The sequence below is a fragment of the Sus scrofa genome, chromosome 8 (assembly GCF_054392235.1).
Source record: "Sus scrofa isolate SSC_HxYL_T2T_F1_AM1 chromosome 8, Sscrofa_HxYL_maternal_Yorkshire_Landrace_v2.0, whole genome shotgun sequence".
NCBI lineage: Eukaryota > Metazoa > Chordata > Mammalia > Artiodactyla > Suidae > Sus > Sus scrofa.
In genome coordinates, this window is record NC_139390.1 from 22138213 (window position 1) to 22155218 (window position 17006).

Consider the following 17006-nt stretch of genomic DNA (forward strand, 5'->3'; position numbering starts at 1 on the left):
CAAACCACTACTCCCATCTGATAGCCATGGACAACTTCATCTGTGCCGACCACTTTGCTCCTCATATACACCAACTATGAAATTCAGGGAGAATGAAAAATCATAATGACAATCCTTTTCCTCACTCTTCAGCTCAATACAAAATGACTTGTCCTTTAGATATATTTGGTCTAATTCCTCAGAAGACAGTTTTAGACCAATTTATGGTGTAATAAAACCAAATTGTAGATGCACATAACTACCCTTCCTTATCCCTTATTTCTGGTCTCACATTATAATATGCTAGTCTTTCAGAGTTAACAATGGATGTAATATTAGTGGCACCCTTAGATTGTGGCTTGTCATCACTGTAAACCTGGAAAGGCGCCTGCCTATGGAAAGTCTGATGTTTTGGTTTGGTTTTCAGAATACTCATGAAGTCAATGGGCAAGCAAATACCTATCATCCCATCTATTTTGGGATTAAATATTTTATAGTATATTCCTTGATCTCTACCTATATAATTAGTTCCTGTCTATCTAACCATAGTTGACTCCCTCTGGTACATTTTCCCCAAAGGGAGTTTACTTTTTATTGACATTTTACTCTTAAGTGTCACTAAAAAAAGGGAAGAGGCCTATCATAATTGTCCTATATTTTTGAAACATTATAGATTGGCACATCTGGTAATATTTAGAAATTGTCTATGGAAGATGATACCAATCTGTACAGCTCCATCTAGATCATTGTATATTTTCATTCAATACAGAAAAAATGTGGTGACTTATTTTAATATTCATCTACTGCTGCACAGGAAAATGATTACAGATTCTGAGGGAATTTCTTCATTCACAGAATGACCCATGTTCATTTCTTCATATCTCAACTTGGAGATCATACTTCTCCAAACTCCATTTCTTAGGGCTTCTTCCAGTTAATATACTTATTTGTAGAGATGCAAATCTGCTCACAATGAAAACAACTTGTCATGTTTATACAAAGTGTATTTAAACCTCACTGACTACATCATAAAAATATCTTACTTCACATTAGAAAGGCCAAAAAGATCCTTGATATAATTTTTCCCATATAAGAGAATTCTTAGACCCATGAAGATGAATTCAAGTCTTTTCCAAATAAAGAATCACTGAAGACATGAAGTTTTCCTTTTCTTTTTGAGAGTTTCCAAGATTTCGAGACTTACAACCTAAATATACGGTATAATCATAACACAATCACATCTCTCAATCCAGAAATTTTGTTAAAAAAATAGATTTTTCTAAACAAATGACCTGATGGAATAAAAGGTCAAGGAAGACAGTGTACATCTCACTCCCTTTTAAAGCAAATATAATTGGTCAGATTTTTTTCTGTTATAATTTTATATTCTATTTAATAATCTTTCTTATAATTTTATATTCTATTTAATAATCTTTCTTATAATTTTATATTCTATTTAATAATCTTTCTTATAATTTTATATTCTATTTAATAATCTTTCTTATGTCAACAAAACTTTGTTTATGAGGGAAGAAGTACAATTCAAACCAACAAATGAGTCTGTAATTAATCTTAATGCTGTAATTAATCTTAAAGTCTGGAATAAGGCTGTGATATAAAGGTGTCTCACTTAACTATGTTACTTTTTTAAAAAATTAAAATATAATTGATTTATGGTGTGTGCCAATTTCTGCTGTGCAGCATATATACACATTCTTTTTCTCATATTATCTTCCATCATGTTCTACCCCAAGAGACTGGGTATAGTTGCCTGTGCTGTGCAGTAGAACTTCATTGCTTATCCACTCTAAATGTAATAGTTTGCATCTACCAACATCGCCCTGTCCATCCCACTCTCTCCCCCTCCCCCTTGGCAACCACATGTCTGTCCGCTATGTCTGTGAGTCTCTTTCTGTTTTATAGCTTCATTTGTGCCATATTTTAGATTCCATATATGAGTGACATCACACGGTCTTTGTCTTTGTCTTTCTGACTTACTTAAGTCACTTGGTATGAGGATCTCTAATGGCATCTTAAAACGAATGTGTTTGCCCAGTGTAAAAACCAGTGGTTATCGGCAATAGTCTATCTTCCAGCCCACTTCCCTGTCCAACAGAAACATTCTTAGTTGCATCATGGAAATACCACAAATATGTTGCTGCATCTAATATTGGAGATTATTGATCTCACTGAAATATTTCTATATGGTGAGGCACCCCTAATTACAAAAATGTTGAAGTAATATAATATTCCCTCAGTCTAGATCTAAAACTTCATGTTCATCCTACTTTGTGTTTGAATGCTCTCTACATACTCCTTTTTACTTAATGTAATAACAATCAGCTGAAGCTCCTGTCTGAGATGGAATATGTTTTGAACTATATTAAATGCTTTAGACTAGAGAACATGTCTATATTTGATCTTTGAAAATTGCTTAGAATTATCTAAACTATATTGGATAAAGCCCACTTACCACCAATCTAAAGCATTTTAAGGCTAATTTCAGCTTCAAGATCTCTTAAAAAATGGAATCTATAATAGAATCTCAGACAAGGGCCTAATAATATCTGTGCTAATGGTTAACTGTGTATATAATAGTATTATTTATTCAGCATTTTCTCCTTTATTAATTGTTTAAACTTTAGCTCCCAGTCTTCAGCAAAAACATTTAAATACCAGGCTCATAAGCTGTTAAGAATGACATACCGAAGAATGTAACTCTTTTATTCTTGCATTTTGACTCTCAGCCTGCCTATCTACACAATCCATTCTTCAAACTAATTTGGAGAACTGAGAAGTTTCAAGGAAGGGAATGGAAACTTGGAGAACTTTACTGAGGCATTTGTACTAAGAAAAGTCAGAAAGAAAAAAAGTATCATTTTTCTAAAGCCATAGCATCTGGAGCTGTGGTCTTGTCAATTCTTAGTAGCTGAGTAGGGTCAGATCCTCTTAGCGTTTGAATGTGAGATCTCAGGAGTAATATAAAGGATTGAAGGAAATAGTATTTGTGATTTTTATTAATAAGTTATAACTTTATTCTTCTTTCATATTTCATCCAGGACCCATATTAGAGCCAAAGAAACCATTGGCCATGTTAACTTAAAAAAAATTTGCAAAAAGCAATATTTTATTAGGAATTCCTGAGTATGTTTTGAATTCATTTGTTTCAGTGTTATTTATACGCTGACATGATGTTATTGCCTTTGTCACATTAGATACAATCTTTTTCAAAGCTGCATATTCTATATGAAAAATAGTTTTAGGGACCATATTTATAATTTTTCCTGAATCTCTTATCTCTTCCATCCTTTTCTGATCACAAAGAAGAGAAGAGTAAGGCTATAGCAAAATTTTACAGTGAAGAGTTCACATATTCTTCTTACTTCTGAAACATGGCTGAGGAAATCATATTTAAATGGCCTAGTATGCTGGCTGGTTTCCTGTGACCACCCCTCTTAACAGACATATTTCCAAAGAAGATATACAGATGGTCAATGGGCATATGAAAAGATGCTCAACATATCTAATCATCAGTAACCTCAAAGATATATCACCTCAAACTATCAGAATGGGAGTTCCCATCGTGGTGCAGTGGAAATGAATCCGACGAGGAACCATAAGGTTGCGGGTTTGGTCCCTGGCCTTGCTCAGTAGGTTAAGGATCCGGCGTTGCCGTGAGCTGTGGTGTAGGTTGCAGACACGGCTCAGATCGTGCTTTGCTGTGGCCCTGGTGTAGGCCAGCAGCTGTAGCTCTGATTAGACCTCTAGCCTGGGAACCTCCATATGCCACGGGTATGGCCCTAAAAGGACAAAAGACAGACAAACAAACAAACAAACAAACAAAAACCTGTCAGAATGGCTATCATCAAAAAGTCTGCAAATTACAAATGTTAGCAAAGATATGGAGAAAAGAGAGCCCTAGTATACTGTTGTTGGGAATGTAAATTAGTGCAGCCACTATTTAAAACCGTATGGAGGTTCCTCAAAATAATAATAGAGATACCATAAAATGCAGCATTTCCACTCTTGGATATTTATCTGAAGAAAACGAAAACATTAAACAAAAAGTGCCAATCTCCATTTGGCAGAGCCCCCTCATGGTCATAAATTCCATCATGGTTTGGGAGGCATTTCATGACCATTTTGTCCCATGGTGCTAGGAATGCTCATTCCCAGGTCTGTCGGGGATTTCACTGATAGACCACTCAGTGTATTGTTTCCCGACTAGGCCTTCTTAACAATAGCCAAATATCTCTGGACAAGCTGACTCAGGTTACTAGATATGGTCCAGGATTTCACCTTACACCTTTGCAAAACTCTGGAGCCCATTTCCTGCTTTGTCAGAAGAGAAATGGATCCCGATACTGGTTTAAGGCGTAAATGTTTCTTGGGATTGCTTATAAATTCACTGCTTTAGATTGTTAATAAAAGCCATATCATTTGGAGTCTATTTCATTTTTTACCGTAATTGACAGAGTCTCATGTAAAATAAATTGAACTTAACCCTTCTCTTCTACCTTCCCCCCAAAAAGTAAAATTAAAAGAGAGAGAGAAACTTGGAATACAAGGGATCATGGAAGGCTATGATCCTTTTCTCTATTCATTTAGTTATGAGCATGAGGTGAAAGGTATGAGCCTGTACAAAGAGAGTCTTAAAAGAGGTCATTTTGCAAGTTGTTGAAATTGTCTCCTAGATTGGCAATAGCTCTTACCTTGGCCTCAGACTCATAAGCTTTTCCTCCCCAAAATGATATCAAAATCATGCATACTCTAACAATTTTGAGCTTGAGTCATTAGATTTCAGAAAACATATGCAAAATATTCTCCAAAAATCAATTATACAGCAGAATAATACTGATATTGAAATATTAATAAAGGTCCTAAGAGAGTATTCAGTTATTTTTGCTCCAAATATAGTAAATTTCTCCTCATGTATTATACATTGTTTAAATTTGTGTAACATAAATAATACATAACTGAGTAATTTATTTATAAGAAGTACATTTTTTGTTCTCCTTCTCAAGTTCTACAGCACATTGTTATTCATATTCCTTGGGTAAGCTAGTCACCTAAGTCAGCTGAATATTGGTCAACGTGCATAAATGTAATAACATTAGGATGACTCATATCAACTTTTGATAACTGCTAAGAGGCATTAAAAGGTTTAATTTGAAAGGAAAATTAAATGTTCATGGATTGATCTTTTCATTGTCTAATCCAATATATTTTCTTATGTAAATGCACTTCATTATTTTGAATTTAGTACAATGGTACTAAAATTCTAATATTGAAAAAATATATATAACAAAGTGCAAGATCTAAACTGTTCACAGAGTAAGTAATATTCTTCATTTGATTTGGGAAAAGAAGCTCTTAGAAATGAGGTGCAATGTCTTGCTAGACACACTTTTTGCAAGGATAAGTCTCATTAGTCTCAAGGGATTCCAAATAAGGATTCCAAAATTTATCGGGTTAACCAATGTTAGCAATAATGTATCTATGATTTCTTGGTTGTCTGAACTAATCTGAAAGAGTCTTAGAGGTTATAATTTTAGTGAAATTCTTTCTTCTCTTTTACTCTCCAGTAGTTAAAAATAAAAGCAAACTCTGCTCGTGTTCTATGAAGTTTGAGTGCAATCAAATGAGTTTGTTAATTTGAACTTAATCTTATTCTCACATGATGCTATGGAATAAAATCAGAAATAAATTGGCACTGTAGTTACAATTCTATTTCCAGCTTTTAATAAGATGTTGTTCATGGGGATTAATATTTCAATAGATGTCAGAAAATGGAGGGAATGTAAATTAGTATTTTTTTCTTAAAATAAATTTTACAAATAGGAATAAGCAGGCATGTGGGCACAATTTTTTTTAAGTCTATACCGAGTCAAGAAATTGAATATTCACTTCTGTAGTGAAGTCCAATCTTCTGGATTTATTGTCATTTTATTTTTGCTTTTTTGACTTCCCTCAGCCCAGAAACTGATACAGTTCTAGTCAACAATACACAAAACCATATGTGATAATAATAGTGACTATTTATATTATCAATAAATTAGCAAATACATTTATTGAGCAACTATCAGATAAAACTAGATACTTAACATAAATCTTCATTGAATGAATTGACTTGTGGGTTAGTTTTCATCTAATCCACAAAAAAACCACTTTAAGAAAGTAATTTTTATAATCCGCATTTTACAAAAGAAGAAATTAAGCACATAGCACATCCAATTTAAAAGTTACTATTGCAAAACCAATGTTAAAAAAAAAAACACCTAAATGAAGTGTTTAATATTACTTTACATTAACACTTTACCTCATTTTTATTATAATTCCTAGATTCAAAGACCAAATCTTGTGTATCCTTAAAAGTATGGATTTCTTTGTAAAGCTCATAGTTGATAATGGAAATATTAATAATTTCTATTAATGGAAATATGACTTTTTTCCTCAATAGTTATGCATTCTCAACTATGTGCTTTATAATAACTTTGTTTGAATAGTTCTTAGGGATCAGCTCTGAAGGAATTTCAGTACTCCAACAGTAATCTCTTCTGTTGTTAATTAATTAATTAAAATTTTATTTTGGCCACAACCATGGCTTGTGGAAATTCCTGGGCCAGGGATTGAACCCACACCATAGCAGAGATCCAAGCCACTGTAGTGACAAAGCCAGATTCTTAACCTGCTGGGCCACATGGGAACTCCAATTACTTCATTTCATTATTGGCCTTTTGCTTGCAAAGTGGTTGGCATTTCCTCCTGGATCCTGCAGGTTTTCCATTGATGGGTTAGTTTTGTTAGCCAGTGCATCACTTAGTTTTTAGTTTGACCATGAAATTCCTAATTCCTAGTTAAGGAAAGTGCCGAGACCAGCTCAGCAGGATGGGGCTGAAGAGCAGGTGCTGTGAAACTTAAGGAAAAAGTTAACATAGAACAAGACACAGAGACATTTATCTTAATTAAAGGTGGGAACCGGGGGACTCAAGGTCTCAGGGACCAAGAGCCCCACCTCAAGAAAGCACACTGCTTTTATTGTGTTCTTTAGTGAGAAGGGAGTTGCAGGTGCAGGATATAGGTTTTTTTAAGTTATTTTAAAAGTCACATAGCTGGTTGCTGATTAAGCTTTTATTCTGACCTTTAGGCATTTAACAATCCTTAGCATTTGAGGAAGCTTGGCATCAGCTGTCTATGCATAGCATCTAGAGAATCACCACTGTGCTTCTGCAGATGGCCTGCCTATCTGCAGCAACCCAGTGTGCCTAGGTTTGCACCTCTGTTCCCCTTGCTAATGCATATCCTGCCAGCGACCCCTCATAAACCCCTTAGGGCCATGAGGCTTCTCTTTCTTTTGTTCTTAAGAGGACATATCATGCTGTGCAAACAGTGTGCCTGGACCAATGCATTATGTCCTCATTCAGCTGACCCTATGAATAACGTATGCCTTTAGGTCTTTGCTCTTAAGCTTAAGTCATTTACCAGTACTGCGACAGTTTTTCAAGTAGGAAGATGGGGTAAAGTAAAGCAGGACAAGATGGAGTTTTCAGCATAGAGGCTAAGAAAATATTGTAGAAACATGTCTTGTGACAGGAAAGACTCTAGATCTCATAATGGGGCAGAAGAAACTGAAGTATCTTGAAGCCCAAAGAAGTTCAAAAAATTCTAGGTAATAATTTTGCCATTTTTTTCAGGTTTCCTGGATTACTATTTATCAGGTTGTGCCTATGAGGAGCAATTTCTTAGAATTTAATTTTTGTGGACTGGCAATGTGACAAATATGTTCTGTGTTTCTTGAGAAAAGAATAAAACTTAGAGTCAAGAGAGTGTAAAGGGGATTCATTATAGGGAAATTGAAAAATTACCATCATATGATTTCCTCTACCTTTTTCTGCTTCTCCTTCTTAATCCCTCTCCTTCCCCTACACTCCCTCTCTTCTTCCTTTTCCTTTTCCATCTCTATCTGCTTATCTACACATACCCATTCACATCTACAAATCTCCATACAGATAGGAAGATTGATTAATAGATGATAAATGAATGAATAGATAGATATATGGATAGATGTGTAAATCAGAGTATTCCATTTCATTATCTCTGGAGTAGCCTACAAAGGTTAGAATAATTCATTAGATGGCAAATAATTACATATCCTAAAACTAGGTGCTTGAATGGATATCTATGATTAGGCTAAAGATGGGGAAACTGCTTTTGTTAACAATATTTTTTTACCTCAACCTAGGCTACTTAGGTAAAGTTGAAAAATTCACTGGGAGGTTGAAGAAACTGACAGCAAAGATTTCCTTAGAAATATCAAAGTTCATTGTGACCCCTTTGTAGCGTTGAGGAAGCAAGAAGTGGTATTTGGAACTTGCCTGGAGAAAGTCTTGAGCAGGTAGAATGACTAGCTCAGCCCTAGACAAAAGAGCAAAGAGAGACAAAATTGCATTAGTAAAAAGCTGCACTTATAGGTTCTTCCAGAATAAACAATGTGCCTATGACAGAATTTACTGTGGGGTACTTTGGGAAGAAAAAAAATAATAATCCTATTTGAGATGCATGATGCTTTGTGACTTCACCAGAAAGTGACTTGAGGTGGAACATTCAACACAGAACTGATAAGTTGTAAGGTGCCAGCCAGGGTGATATTCCCAGTGACAAAGGAGCTTCAGCAAGAGATTTCTGGCAGTGTGTGTGTGTGTGTGTGTGTGTGTGTGTGTGTGTGTGTGTGTGTGTGTGAAATAATACAAGTTCCTCTTGAAAGAAACGTTCAAGAAGTATTTGGTACCAGACACACCCAGTTTACAATTGTGGCCATCCACAAAAAATTTTTGTCTCCTTTTTTCTTTCCCCTCTGCCCAAATCCTGCTCAGGAGTTGCATTAAATAGCAGCTAAGTGAGAAAAAGAGGAGCTGCATTGAGAAATAAAGAAGGGGAGGAGCCAACTTGGCTTTCTTCCAACTGTAGGTTGCTTAGGCTGAGATTGACTCAAGTTATGCAAGGGATGCATATACAGATGAGGTTGTGAGGTCTCTGTATTTCTGGACCGAAATTTGTATCTGGTAAAGAGAAGTTTCACCTATTATTTGGGAGTAATCAGAAAAGTTATGAAACATTTCTGGGATCGGAGGAGTGGGAGTGGAGTTGCGTTGGATTGGAGAAAGGAAAAAGAGGATCAGCAGGGGAAATAAAGCCGTCATTTGAAAAGGTAGAGTATTACTTATGTTTGACCCCTGCAGAGCACAGCTCATTCAGTTATATGCATAATCATGATTATTATGTGCCATTCAGTGGGCTAAGTACTTTACATTTATTATCTTCTTTAAATGTATTTCAATGTAAATGAGAAACATTGCCTGCCTTAATAATTAAAAAAGCATTGTGGAAGAAAATCAACTAAGACTCCATAAGTACAGGCTTTATGGGCAGGTAAAGGCTCCAGAAGAAAGTTCAGACTTGGGAAAGGAGCACAGGATGGAGGGAATATGGGGCTTCAGCAGGAGGATGTCTACTGAAGCTCCGTGAGTTTCAAAAACGTGAATAGAGCAGTCCTTAAGGAGTAGTAGCTATTGCTTAGACAGTGTTTACTGAGATGTGTGAAGAGAAACAGAGGGTAAAGTCATGTGCAGGAGAAGTCATCCTGAAACTGATGCAAGACAGAAGATCCTGTGAAAGAGGAGTTTGCAGAGGAAAACTCTCAAGCCATTCAGTGGCTCTCCTGCAGCTTTTATACCAGCAGAATTTTAGCATTTATTGCCCCATTATGGGGAAAAAATTGCTCTGGGTGACTGATTTTGACTCTTAGATATATGGGCAGTAGAGAAGGGGAGACTTTTGAGAAAGACAAATATATTTTTTTCTTGGTATTTGTTTTTCAAGTCAAGTTAGTTGTATTTGCAAAACTAAAATTGCAAAGGGTCAAAAAATTCTTCCACTTGGGAATAAAAGTTCTGAAAGTTTACATGTGATTATTTTGTATTGTTTACTCCAAAACAAAATTTGGACCTTTTTTTACTTATGAACTACAACTTTAAGAATATGTTAGAAGTGTGATTCATGGGAAGGAGTTCAAAATGAGCCTCTTCCAAAAGTGCCACTTTGGTATGTGGATTATTTTGGACTGAAGACAATTAAAGACCAACATACTCAGGAAGCACGTTTTACTTTCCCCTCAACAACCTAAACGAATTGAGACAGGGGGCTGACTCAGGGAGAGAGCTGTTGGCAGAGATAAGTTTTATCTGAATGACCTACCTGTATGGCAGTGCAAATATCTAATTCCCACATATCTTCTCTTCCTCTCATCCTGTAAATGACGCTTCTCCTCTTTGGAACCCTAGGCCCTATCCCATTCCTCAGTTCAGAGTAACACACAAGCCTCACACTTCTCCTTTGGAGTTTGGGTCTTCTGTATTTAGGGGTCCTGTACATAGGGAATTCAATTTGTTTTTCTCCTATCCATCTGTCCTATATCAATTTAACTATTAGAGTAACCAAAAAACCTAGAAGAGGAGAGAAAATTTATTCCCCCTCCAACACTTGTCATTATGGGCTTGAGTTGTTCAACCGCATTTCTTAGGTTAAACCAAAAAAAAACAATAAAGCACATTTTGAGAGCAATTTAAAAAAAAATTGGCCCAAACCAGGGCATATCCATTAAGTAAATACATGAAACAACAACAACAACAACAACAAAGAGAGAGAGAGGGATATAGAGAGAAAGGAATAAGGATGCATGACTCCTCTACTGGTTTGAAAGTATTTAAAGTGTGAGTTTTCCCCAGAGTACAGATAAGAGCAAGTTGGGAGTTTCCTGGCTATTTAGCGATAGAATACACAGTAAGGACAAGAATTCTGAAAATATTTTATCTATTTTTTTGTTTGTCATGTAAAAAAAAGTGCATATGTTTCAAAACATTGGTAGATATTATTCTCTAGTCATCTGTGTTGTCTGACCATGTCTTACACTTGATTCGAAAAACGATTGATAGTTAGCACGTGCAGGCTCAAAGAACCAGCTCTCAGCAAATGTAAGAAAAGATTGATTTTGTGATTCACCATTATTTTAGATAATGTCAAGAAATGGAAAAAAATACTGATAATTAAAACAGAACACAATGTTTTTTCGTTTTTTTTTTTTTTTTGTCTTTTTGCTATTTCTTGGGCCGCTCCCGCGGCATGTGGAGATTCCCAGGCTAGGAGTGGAATCGGAGCTGTAGCCACCGGCCTACGCCAGAGCCACAGCAACGCGGGATCCGAGCCGCGTCTGCAACCTACACCACAGCTCACAGCAACGCCGGATCCTTAACCCACTGAGCAAGGGCAGGGACCGAACCCGCAACCTCATGGTTCCTAGTCGGATTCGTTAACCACTGCGCCACGACGGGAACTCCATAACGAACACAATGTTTTTTATCATTTAGAATTTTTATTTTTAGACTCATTTTGAGATAATGTTTTCCTTATATATCAAACTTGAATATTTCATGTAAAAGGAAAGCATACATGAAATAAAATAGTTAAAGCATTCTGAAAATATCTACTTATTCAGAGTTTGATATTTCTGAATCACATTCCATCTCAGCGTGGTCAATGTCAGTTTGTCCCCATAGCATCATTCTCTGTGCACCAAAGCTTCTACAGAGTGGCATTTCCTGCATAAGTATTCCACCGTTTTCTTCAGGAAGTTCTTGCAAACTGATAAAATCCACACTGCAAGTTTGGATTTACAGGTACCTGCTTTGTCAATGACAGTGGCATCAACAACTGCTGCCTGGCCCTTGTCATTCTAAAACATCCTGGATTTCATAGATGTTTAATGTGAGAAGTGTGCACCTTGGAATTCACAAAATATTGTAGGAGAGCTTAATAGGATCTTTCAAATGTACCCTTAGAAAAAAGGAACACCTTATTCCTCAGGACTTGATTTAGGATGTAAAATGATGGGAACAAAGTAATATTTGCATTTGAAAGATTTTCATTTAATTCCTCAGCTGTAAAGCAGGAAAAAGGTCGTGAAATCTTATTCAGTCTGTGCTTTCTTACACAGTTTCTTTATTTTTTGCATTATTATTCTTTTCTTTCTGTCTTTGCTTTGTCTCTTTTATTTCCACTATTCTTCTTTTTATTACCTTTGACTATGCCAAGAACATGAGAGCCTTTAAAACCTTCATTTACCTCTGAAAGCATACAAAATAGTTCCCAATATAAACTAATTAAAATAATTATTAAACAAGAAAAGCCACCCTCACCATCAACTTTTAAGTTAACCCAGCTTTCTTTTTTTTCTTTCTCAGCTTCTAAAAAGGATGAAAAATTTCTTTGTTCTCTTTGCTCCCTCATCAAACTCTTAAGTTCCACCTTGCTTGTTAATTCCTTGGGGCTAAAGAATTCTGAGTTCTTTACTGGTCAGTGGCCAGTTATTTCAGAAAGGACACATACGAATACTAGGCACACGAACTAGGTAGATTTAAAAAGATAGATGACCTGACAAAGTTATGCCATGTGACATAACATGCCATGTATTTAACAAGTACAGCTGTGTTCTGTGTATTTCCACTTTAATTATTTAGGAAATATCTGTAAGAAATTTGAGCCATTGTGGAAGTGATTTTTTTTTTTTCTCTCTTTTATTCTTATGGCCACTCCCATGGCATATGGAAGTTCCTGGGCCAGGGGTTGAATTAGACCTGCAGCTGAGACCTCTGCCATAGCCATGGCAACCCTGGATCAGAGCCACATCTTTGACCTATGCTGAAGCTTGGGGCAACACTCCATCCTTAACCCACTGAGTGAGGGTCTTTCAAATGTACCCTTAGGAAAAAGGAACACCTTATTCCTTAGGACTTGATTTAGGGTGTAAAATGATGGGAACAAAGTAATATTTGCATTGCTTTGCAAATCTTACTGCATCCTCATGGAGACTACATTGGGATCTTAACACACTGAGCCACAATAGGAACTCCAGATTTTTGGTTATTTTTAATGTTGTTTTGATGGATACCCCCAAATGAGAAATGGGCCATGAAGGTCACCAGTTTATAAGTGGTACCAAGAGTCCTAAATGCAAATGTATCCAGAGAGCAGCACATGAGGAAAGCATGTTTTCTCCTTAGGAGAAAAATTGGGGAATGTGGTAAACTGGAAAGGATATGTTCCAGTTAAAACTTTTCGAATTCAAATATTTTCTTAACGCTTTGGAGAAACACAGTTGCAGCCTCAACAAAATCCACTGCAGCCTCAATTCAATTGAAGGTGCTCAGAGTGAAACTTAGGTATTTTACAAATGATTGAAAAAAGACAAACCATGGAGTTCCCATTGTGGTAACATTCTCAGCGGTAATGAAATTGTCTAGTATACATGAGGACTTGGGTTTGATTCCTGGCCTGGCTCAGTGGGTTAAGGATCTGACATTGCCATGAGCTCTGGGGTAGGTCATAGATGCAGCTTGGATCCTGCATTGCTGTGGCTGTGGTGTAGGCCAAAACCTGTAGCTCTGATTCCACCCCTAGCCTGGAAACTTCCATATGCCATGGGTATGGCCCTAAAAAAGAAAAAAAAAAAGAAAAAAAAAAGAAAAAAAGAAAAACCAAACTTTTGATCACACTTATCATGAGATACGAATGAACAAAAAAAGAGTTGGGGTATGAAGCTGTGATTTAAGCTAGGCCTGATATTACGTGCTACTTTAGCATGTAGTAAAATCAGGAGAGCCTGGGTTGGTTTAACCTCAATTTCCTCTCTCTTGACTCTGCTTCTGAGGCTAAGGGCCCTAACCAAACAAGCCCCCTTACCAAGGAGACTGATAGGTTTCTAGCAGGATGGTGACAAACCGCCCTCCCCACACATGCGGCTGTTTGCCTTGGTGACCTGCTGTGGACACCCTCTCCCAGAATGTGGATGCTCATGTTGGGCAACAAGAAACAACAGTCTTTGTAAAAACAAGTGTCTGGATAGATTAACTACCTATAAAGATTAACTACCCTCTGTCTTGGGACTGGACCTCCCATCCCTCCCCTTATCTTCCCCTCCTCCTTCTTCATTGTTTCCCAGCACAAGTCCCTGCCATAAACTCTGGCCAGTGATCCTTTATAATCAGCCAGCCCTGGTGCCATCTTGAGCCCAGATGCCTTAATAAGTTTCTCTTGCTTTACCAACTTGACCTTGCATGACTCTCCCTGTGCAAACTTAACAGAGTCTAGGAACACTCTGGCTTATTCCTGACGACCAAGTTTCAGTTTCCATCCAGACTGTGGAATTGTTCCCCAAAGCGAATTGCATCCTGCATGGGAACCTGAGGTCTCCTCATCCTCTGGGTACTGATATGTCTCCCCCTGCAAAGCCCTGGTTATTCACTGTTTCTGGGTGCAGCCCTGATGGGGCCCTTTGTGGAATGCAGTGTCCTCCTTCTCTGGGCTGTGATTACATGTGACAAATGAAATGCCGTCTATCTCATCTGTCCAGGGCTAGGTGTCCCACATTCAGCCACTCTCACAACCCTTGGGTGGACGGAGGGAGGATCCCTTCCTTATCAAGCAGGTGAAGAGGAGTCATTAAAGCAGAAGAAGGGGCTTTGTGCAGAATAAATGTTCTAAAGCTCTGTGCTGAATCAATTTTGGTCATTAAGAACAAGTGTAAGAGTTAGTACACAAAATTTCATTTATGGCCGTTTGCAACAAAGACTTTAAATGCTTTCAAATACTAAAAATTAAATAACCAACCCTCACAAAACCAGTAAATCTCCATTGCATGAAGGCAAAGATCTTTTGTAACATTTAGAGTGTCAAAATAAGTCCTGAATTATTTCCGAAGGGCTAGTTTGCAAGCATTCTTTCCTTGAGCCTTCTGGTAAGTTTGGTCTTTAACCCCTGTAGCCTGAAACTGCCTCAGGACAGAAATGCCTTTAGTGTTCCCTCCTTTCATTATCCTGCCTTCAGGCTGTGTTAAGAGGAAAAGACAGCCTCTTAGTTGGCTCTAACTTATAGAAAGTTTGCCTGTCTTGACATGTAAAGAAAACATTGGGGATTTGTTTACGTGTTGCTTCGCAAGTTTTACCTTATTACACTTGACAAAGTCTGACAAAGCACCATGTGTATATCATAGAGGTGTGTGAGTATTCAAGGGCAAGATGTTTTGTGGCTTAATCTTTGCATTTGCTTTTATGTTTAATGTAAAGTAGCTACTCAATAAATATCTGCTAACTGAATATATATGGGCTCTATGGCCTAAGAAAATACTGTGCATAGAGTGCTAGGAACTCTATCAGTGAGGTAAATTATGACATTATTATTATGCAATTTTACTTATATTTTTAAATGACCTCCTTGAATAATCCTTCACAACATTTGTCATTAAAACCAATACATTTCATAGTTATTGTTTCATTTTTTTCCCTTTCTTCTTTACTGATTTTTATTAGATTATGCACAGTCTCGAATACTAAAGCTAGTAAATTGTACTGTGGTCAGTTCTTAGTCCATCACCATAGAAAACAAGTGGGAACGTACTTTTTTTTCTTTTTTTTTTTTTTGGCTTTTTAGGGCCGTACCCTCACTATATGGAGGTTCCCAGGCTAGGGATCCAGTCAGAGCTGTAGCCGCTGGCCTATGCCAGAGCCACAGCAAGGCAGGAACCGAGGAGTGTCTGCAACCTACAGCACAGCTCATGGCAACTCCGGATCCTCCTTAACCCGATGAGTGAGGCCAGGGATCAAACCCATGTCCTCATGGATGCTAGTCAGGTTCATTAACTGCTGAGCCACAACGGGAATTCCGGGAATGTGCTTTAAATGGTCTTCTCACAGTCAGTGAACATTTGAGTTGATCAATTCATGTCATCACTTTGTGCCTTTGTTACCAATAACTTATTTTTTAAGGTTTCTGACAACTGTTGTGTGAAAATATCCACTTACTTATTCATCACAATACTAGGTTAAATTTCTCTTCACAGGGGTGAATCTTCCATGACACCTACAGATACATGTAACCTTCCAATTTAATAGAATCTTTTGGTTTTCCAAATGCTGTTACATTGATTATCTCATTCAGATAAATCCTCAAGCCCTAGGACATGGTTTGAATCAGGGTGATAACAACAATGTATCGATGACAATTGATGGCCAACATTTTTGAATGACTTAACATTTCCAAATTAGTTAATTGCACATAAAGGCTACATAATCCATGCATAGCAAAAATACAGAGATTGTCACATAGTAACCAAACCACAAATATTGAATAAATGATTACTGCATATGTATGAATTTTATGTGTATACAGATACATGTACATATAAAATGTGTATATATTTGAATATAAGGATATATAGAAGCTGTTGTATCACATGTTTGGGTAGATATAGTTTGTACTGAAAAGTACTTAATCTTTCTAATTCAAACAGTTATGAATGATGTAATATTTTTGACCAAGGAAGAAAATGTGCAGAAAACCACAAATAGGTTGGATCTACTGTAGGAGACAATCATGAGATAATCTGACAGAACCAATTTGACTATGCTAAAATTAATAACTTCTATTCACCAAAATGTACTACTGAGAGAATTCAAAGAAACCCATGGAGTGGGATAAATATTTACAGTTAATTTATATAACAAAGACATTTATCTAGAATATGTAAGAAATGCTTGCCAATCAAGTATTACAAAGAAGATGACTCAATAGAAAAATGGGCAAAAGACTTGAACGGACACTTCACAGAGAAGATAACTAGGTGTCCGTAATGCATACCAAAATATAAACCGTAATATGACATCTATTTATCCACCAGGAGGTAAAATATAAACAAAAACAAAAACAAAACAAAACGGTTGTTGATGGGAAAAGGGAGTAATTCTCCGATGGTGGAAATGTAATTTGGTACAACTTCTTTGCTGAGTAATTGTAAACCCTATGAGAGATTCTACTCCTAGGTATATATTCAATAAAAGTATATGCATGCATTCACCTGAAAACATGGACAAAGATATTCACTGAAGCACTATGTGTAATATCACACCTTTTTAAAACTC

The 17006-nt window shown here is 36.7% G+C and overlaps 1 long non-coding RNA gene across 3 annotated transcripts in view; it reads left to right on the forward strand.

The window, feature by feature from the left end:
- Positions 1–17006, forward strand: part of LOC110262070 (uncharacterized) — a 1266882-nt gene that overhangs the window by 1159313 nt on the left and 90563 nt on the right. The gene's annotated exons all lie outside the window — the stretch shown is intronic.